The sequence below is a fragment of the Lolium rigidum genome, chromosome 5 (genome assembly GCF_022539505.1).
Source record: "Lolium rigidum isolate FL_2022 chromosome 5, APGP_CSIRO_Lrig_0.1, whole genome shotgun sequence".
In the NCBI taxonomy this organism is placed as follows: Eukaryota; Viridiplantae; Streptophyta; class Magnoliopsida; order Poales; family Poaceae; genus Lolium; species Lolium rigidum.
Genome location: NC_061512.1, coordinates 17,416,955 through 17,425,426, shown reverse-complemented (window position 1 = coordinate 17,425,426; position 8,472 = coordinate 17,416,955).

Here is an 8,472-nt window from a genome sequence, read left to right as displayed (position 1 = left end):
AGTGTGCAGTCCGCGATTTTTAGGTATCTTAGTCCACGCCTACAAGGGACGAGCCGGCGATTAACATATTTAGTCATAACAGTGGTTTGACTGTCATGGATAAAAGCTGCTACCTTAATGTCAGATGGAAGGCAAGCTCCTCGACACTTGGGTAGTTTTAGCAAGTTTTAGTTCAGAAGCAAAAAAAGGCAAAGAGACTATGAATGTTTTTTATGAGATGATAAACACCAGATCAATATCAATCTAAGCTCCATATTATTGGCACACAGCCCTCTAAATATTTTTATTTCACAAAATATCTGGCACTACACAAGAATACATATTTTGAGTAAAAATTATAACATTGATGCAATAAGTCACAAACACCTATAGATTTGCGGTTCATAATTTTGGTGCACACAAAGATGGATTATCTATCGTTGGAAAAGAACAATCTAAATAGTACACATACTCAGAACCAAGAGGATTTTAATGAAAGTACATTGAGTTTTAGCTAGTTGCAGAAGAAACTAAGTTAGACTACTTAGAGCCAAATGAAATGAGCCTAATACCCATGGCTGCAACATGCTAGACACCACAATCCATACACCTTTCTCCAGCAGAAAGCCAATAGTGAATCAGCATTGCCTCTCCTCGGCTCCGTGACTTTGTGCATCTTTCTGACAAATCTGTATAGAATTCAAAACATTGATTTTCAATTCTAAAATTTACTTGAGAAACGATATTGTCAGAACCCAACCTATTAATATACAAAGGCTGAATCAGTAGAAATTTGACTGTAAAATGGACTTTAAATATGCGAATTATTATCTGATGCGTGAATCTGAAACAATTCACGTAGCTGAAACTGAGAGAGGAAATATATTATACATGCAGGTCACATATCTAAGTATAGTTTTGAAACTGAAATGGATGTTCATTTTAATATTTAAAGTAAGTATATGAGTAAATTAATCACCAAGGCTACTAAATCAATGCATAGAGCCACACTTCTAACATACTTTCCTCAAAATGGCATGTACACTGTAGAAGAAACAACACCTAAAAAAAGAGAGAAAAAAGAGGCATGTGCCAATATTGGTCAGGTCCAACGAAGGCACAACTTGTACAAATCTCAAAATTCACGCGGGCTGAAATACTAAACGGTTTTGCATAGAAATAAAACAAAATATAGGCATAAGCATTCTATGATTTACGTAATTAATGTTGGCAGGATAGTCTTAACTAATGTTGCTTGATCTGCATCACAAACTGGTCAAATTTGAAAATCAGATGCACATCGAAGCATAAGTAGAGAAAATGATTTGATTACCTGCTTTTACTGATATGGTGATATCAAATGGAAAAAATACCGGCATCAAATGATTTATTATGCAACTGCCACTTCTATTTTTACTTGACCTGGATGCAACAACCTTATATTTAGCATGGCACACTTACTGAATCTTCTTAAATGGTGTTGAGACTACTGCAGGAAAACATTTTCAAGCAGACTACTGATTGACTTGTCTCCAGATATGTTCCTATAACTACAGAGTATTTTAGTGAAGATACAAACTTGTGTTCTTAAAATCCAGCTTTAGTATTACTCCTTTGTTTTTTAGACCCAGGTCTGTGATGGTGGTGGCAGTGTTTTGTCCCAGGATAACTGTGCAGTACAGACTTAAGCTCAGTAGTGCAAGGTTAGCATACATGAAAGATGGAAGTATTTGTCAAGAGGGTAAACATGCAAATATTCCAAGAGGGTAGACCAGCCATTTATTCACTAATATCAGTTGAACAACATGAAAGATGGAAGTATTTGTCAAGACGGGAAAACCAAAAGGCCATGCAATTATAACTAAGATAATGAAGCCACGCAGATTATACAAGAAAATGTAGGTTCATAGGTATGGTCACATGACAATCTGAAAGTGCGCAGGAACACAACACAAACATCACCCACAGGCAATCTCTCCAAAATAGCTATTTGAAATGCGAGCATGACATATTATTAAATTCGAATGCAAACTTGAAAAGAGAAAAGAATATGTGCACATGAACGAATCAATTTCAGCATGACGGTTCGATACACACATAAGCACCATGTACATACAAATAAATAGAGTTATATACCCTTGTAGAAGCAGTAACATTTGAGCGGATTAAAAAAGAAATAGGAAACCGTTTATTAGCATGGGATACATATAATACCAATAACAAACTGACCGCTAGGTAAAAAGAGTCTGAATTAGTGGAAAAGAGAAGATCAAATTGGTTTACTGGCACTTGACAACCCAATGTTAGTTTGTAGTGAATCAAAGATCCTGTAAAAACACATCAGGGAGCAACAAATTAAATGGTAAATACAGTACAAATTAAATACTGAAGCCATACCAGTGAAGGAACAACATGTGTTGGAGATTGGTTATAGTAAATCATTAAATGAGGCTCTGAGAGTTAATTAATTAATGGACAATTTATGGAGACCATGATTAGAGATCCTACAGAAAACAATAGTTACAATCCAGGATTAATTAGGAACCACTCAAAAGTAAGGATGGGGAAAGGTTATCTTTTAAGCTACATGGCACACCCACTGACTACAAATTTATGAGTGACTACTGACATAGGAGAATGGGTGGACATTAAGCAAGTGCATATTTGCATCGTGAAATGAAAGTCATAACTGCAAATACACATCAAGGAAACAAGAAACATAATTTTACGAGAAGAACTTAAAACTAAGTATCACTTTGACAACCAAGAAAAAAATGCATATTCATTTAATATGGCCCATTACCTATAATTATTTCTATCCATTGGTTTCACACGACCTACAATTTTGAAGTAATTAATGAGATATCTTCCGGCAAAGTTTGTTCATACATAGTATGGATACTACCAGCTGCAGAAACACCTAACACCTGCCAAATTCCCAAGTCTGATGAAATACAAATAGAAGCGGCTACTGTAAAATTTCAAGGAAAACTTCAAAGTGAAGCTTCAAAGGAAATCAGTTAGTTCAGAACAAACCAACCTTCACTCATTAGGAAAGATGTGTTGGTGCAAGTAAACGATTCCCTCACCTGACAAATTGGTAGTCAATGATAGCTTCATAAACGATTTAAGCTAGTTGCAAGTTGTTGCCTTACAAACACAGTGTCACCCCTATCAAGTATCAACCATGCAGTTTTATAGAGTCACTCCTATCAATCCTGCAGCGTCGCCATAAAACCAGATCAGAACTGAAACCCGAGTCCTTCAGACAAAGACCCTCACCAAATATAGTAAAGAAGCAATAAAGGTGCAAGAATAAGGTAACAGTACCAATGAGTAATATTTTACTAATGATATATCTCAAACATCAATTATAGCTCCAACATTTCTAACCAAACATCAAATGGGAAGAAAATGTTTAGTTTTTCAACATTACCTATGATAAGATGTCCGTGGTAGCACCTTCCCATCAAATTGGACATAAATCTCAATCCTTAAATATTCTCCGGGCTATAACCATTATTGAAGATCTAAAACAAAATCCTATTATGAGTCTGCACCACATTATGATCTGAAAGGTCTCAAAAATTGCAGAGATGCGAAGAATATAAAAAGAGAATGGGTTCCTTAAATACACATATATATATTCAAAATATTCGCTTGGCTGGAAAGGTCTACACAACAGCTGAAGTGGCAAAATCTCTAGCAAACTGAAACTGCACGTCACAGAAAGTTCTTGCAATTAAAGAAAGAAGATAATTACAACAATAGGTCAGTACACAAAACTTCTAGAGATAATTGATTTCGCGTCTCATCGCCGCCCTTGTTAGCAAAGATATTTATAAATCGCACGCACACATGATGTACATGAGTTAAGACGTTTAAGGAAGCAAATTTAGCTCATACCTTCTTCAATATTAGCAAATGTGTGTCCATGATAACAGATATTGCTCGTTGATTGCGTCCAAGATGATGTACCTGAAATTTCACGATATCAAACATCAATAGCATATTAGGAACTGCGTAAGTACAACAAATATCCAGAGCATCATAAACAATCTAAAAATATTGCACTATATAAATCCTGATGTAAAATGGCTTCATTGTCTACCATCCTTTTAATTTTCAGGAGCTGAAACAAAAATCCTTGGTACATGACCAGAGAAAGATCACCAAGCATAACCAAGAAGAATTAAATTCCAGAAGCTTCGTATGATAAGGTGGCGCTACGTGAAATTAAAAATATGAAACCACCCAAGACAATCTTTCAACATGCCTCGTATGATAAAAAGACCATTTTCTGAACTTTTAACAAATCTGGCTATTCCTCTATTTGACATCCGTATGTTGTCCATCAATAATAAGCAAGACTGCTATGAGCCAATAGCTATAATGAGCATCTGTAGCTAACATTGGGTTGACCAAATTATGGCTGGCAATTAAAATTCCATACATAGTTGGACCCGTGATCCATACAACCTAATACATAAATTAAAAAAGACCAACTCCAAGCTTGAAATTTATATCATGGAATCATTTAATGAGGTTCCTAGACCAAATGTGTAACAGGAACCAATTAGGATTTCAATTTCAGCAAACTAATGACGGCCATGATATAGGTGTCCCTCACCTTCATCGTACTGGAAGCTGGTAGGCGACATGGTACAAATCATATTGACCAACTGAAGAAATGCAGCAGCAGTTCACACTGAATAATGAACCATAGGTGCCCAGCCTCATCGTGGAGGCCCTCCGATCAAGGACATGAATATATCAGGGAAGAGACAAATCACCAGATCTGAGGTGTGGCACCTCCATCATAGCCTTCACAGTGGAGATGAAAAAGAGGAAGGGCACGAACCAAATCTCCAAATAAATTCCCCGTACACCACCATACCCCAGCCTCCCTGTCAGACCGACATGCAGCCTGCCAGGAAGAATCCCAGTTGTGCTCCCCATAGTAGGCAGCCGTGCTTCCCGTACACCACCCGCAGCCCCACGCCCCTACACCTTGCGCTGCTCCACCACCACACACGGGCTCACCAGCTCGCCATCGCAAGGCCACTGCTCGCGCGCTCCGCCCCTGCTTCCTCCGGGCAACCGCCGTCCCACTGTCCCCAGCCTCGGCATCATGAAGAGGAGGTGAATGGGTAGCGGGGATTGAGGAGATAGGCCAGGGGATTGAAGGAGCTGAAGCTCGAGAGGCATTGGGTGGGTTGCGGCTCGTGGGGATAGGCTAGGGTTCCTACAGGAGCGAGCGATGGGGAGGAGACCGCGACGGAATTGGGAGAGGCGGCGCTCGGGAGGGGATTGGCGGGCTGGTGGCTAGGGTTTTCTCCGTGGAGTCTCCTTTTATACCGGCGCGGTAAAAAAACGAACGACTCAGATTCACCGGGGTAAAAATGAAGGGCTAGTCAAATCTGATTTACCTTGATGCCCCATAAGGGGGCATCTATTATACCTTTAGATGTGCAAGTACACCCCTAGTGATTGATCCTAAGGCCATTTTCATGAGCAAACAAAGGAATTATTAAGACATGCATATAAGAATGTCCAACCACCGATGTAAGTTTAAAGGTCCCCATAATTGGTCCCCCCGTTAACATGCATCTAAGAATCGGGATCGGGTTTCTGTCGCTCCCACTATACCTCATCCTGTCAACATGCAACGGTGATAACCTTATGCATCCCCTTGACATATGTGTGCACTCATATATCAATACATAAGACCATCATAGAAGATAACAAATACTTGTATGCAACCAACAACAAACTATATAACAATTGCCATGAACAATTCACTACTCAAACATCAACATAGAGATATAATAGATCATGGGAAAACAATATATTGCATCATACATCATGTTTTCCAAGTGATTGCAGAGGGGGGTGACTGTAGATGTTGATGAAGATGGTGTTGATGCCCTCACCGGAGGGGGTGGAGTCCACCGGAGGCGATTCCGGCAGCGTTTCCCCCCTCCGATCTCCGTCGGCGGCGGCATGTTGTCTCTTTGTTTACGTGTTTTTGATCTTCGTCGTTGTTTCCTTGACGAAACCCCCCGGGGTCGTATATATAGTAGTTTTTAGGGCAAAACAAGTCGGTTCGCGAAAAGATGAGAGGAAATGGACGCTCGAGGACCGAAAGAGCCCTGGTGGCGTGACCAGAGGGGGAGGCCGCGCCACCCTCTCTATTTCCCAGAATATTGACCTCCTGGTGGCCCACTTTATCTCATTTTGTTCATCTCGAAATTTCTGAAGCGTGGCCCCTGACCTTTCCCTTTTCGAGTCCCGTAGCTCCTGGAAAGTCAAAAACACTAAAATGTGGCGTTTCCTGCCAAACAGAATTAGAACCGGAGGAGGGGAGATTGTTTAGAAAATCCCATAAAACATTATGAAACATGAGAATAACATTATATAAGATACAAATATGTGGTAATATGTTGCAATAAAGTGCAAAGTGCATGTATGCGTTTTACGTGCATCATATGTCGATGAGATGATCATTACTAGTGACGACTCTGAGTACCTTTGTCAAGGCCTAGCTCCGCGAGCAATTTCTCATGATTGATCTTGGTCATCTTCGGTACTTCCTTAGGATTGAGGTTTCTTCCACCTCTCATGGCTTATATCTCTCCCGGGAGAAATATATTCATGACCTCCTTGCTCGTGTTGCTCTTGGTGATGAGCACACTATCGAGACTCCTATAGAGCTCAATGTTCACCTTTGTGCAACTGATGGTGATCCCATATCTGATCCAATGGGCTATCACCACTTGGTTTGGAGCCTTGTCTATCTAGATGCCACTCGCTCAGATATCTCGTATCATATCCATATTCTGAGGCAGTTTGTCTATGCTCCAACCTCAGTCCACTACAGTCACCTTCTTCGTGTCCTATGATATCTTCAGGGCACGATCTCTCATCGTCTTTTCTTTCATCAGTCCATCTTCTTACAGCTCTAGGTCTACTCTGATGCTACGTGGGCTAGTGATCCTTCGGATCACCGCTCACTTTCTGCCTACTGTGTTTTTCTTGGTGGTTCCCTCATTATTGCTTGGAAGATGAACAAACGGACTGCAGTCTCCTGTTCGAGTTTAGAGGATGAGCTGCGAGTTATAGCTCTCTTGATAGCGACGTGACTTGGTTACGCTAGTTATTGGAGGACATTGGTGTTGCTGCTGCCACATCGACTCGTCTCTTGTCATACCGTACTGGTGCTATCAGCATTGCGCGTGACCTGGTGAAGCATGAGCTCGTCAAGCACATAGGTGTTGATGCTTCCTTTGTGTGCACTGTTGTTCATGATCAGGTTCTCGCTCTACAGTATGTGCCTTCTAAGTTATGGTTGGTTGACTTCTTCACGAAGGCACACACTAGAGCGCTACATGGCTCTCTAAACTCAGTGTTGTTGATCCACCATGAATATGAGGGTGATATAGATGTATAGACCTGTTTCATGTATATCCCCGGTGTCTAAGGGGTTTCTTGCATAGTGTCTCACATGTATATGGATTGGCCTTTGGCCTCCTATGAATGATAGTTGCTCATTCGCAACATAGGTCCTACAAGATTGAGCCGAGTAGTTTCCAACTAGTCATGCTGCCTTTTTATACTACATAGCACACCCAGCTTGGTTGCCAATAGAGCTAAACAGTTTTGCAATTGATTAATCTAACTTTTTCTCCTAGTATGAGCACGGCCGGCCTTGCAGGTTATGTCGCGGCATATGCGACATACACCTATCGATCCACAAGTATTCAAAAGTTTAGCTTCCAAATGGTTGAACCTATTTACGATACATCTTCATTAACATATTCGTTGTAGAATTTACTTCAATAAGAGCTTTAAAACTATACCAAATATTGACATATTATCAGGACTATTATTTACTTCAAAGTTGCCACCCTTTGATTTGAGAAATTGGCATGTTTTTGTACCAGACTTACCATGTGGTAACTTACTAAGAAATATTTTGGCAACTAGTGCATTACTAGTTGGTAACAAAAGAGACCGATATTTTTTGCTGAAACACAATCAATGGGATCATGTATTAAAGTCCCTGTTGATACAAATATGACGATGAAAACGGACTTCCAACCAGGCACAGAGTTGAGGCTTTGACAGTTTTTTTCAAGTAGTTTCTAACCGCGAAAAGATAATTAGGTTCACATATGGAAAAGCAAATTCACATTTTATCATATGTGGATCTAATTTGCTATTGTGCGCGATGGTTAGAATGTTGTCACTATTTTGCATGCAAGTGATTAGCATCTTCCACGAGTGAAAATGCCGGCTAGAAGCTAGCGCGCTTATGTGAGCCATTATAATTCCTGTAATACTAACCTAAACATGGTTCATCTGGTTCTTAGAGTAAATCATATATTTATGTTCATGAAATATTGAACAATTTATGCATTAGATAATGGATACAAAGATTCCTGGGCATGTAACTTTTGGTACATGATATGACCAGTTGTGAGCTGTGCAAAA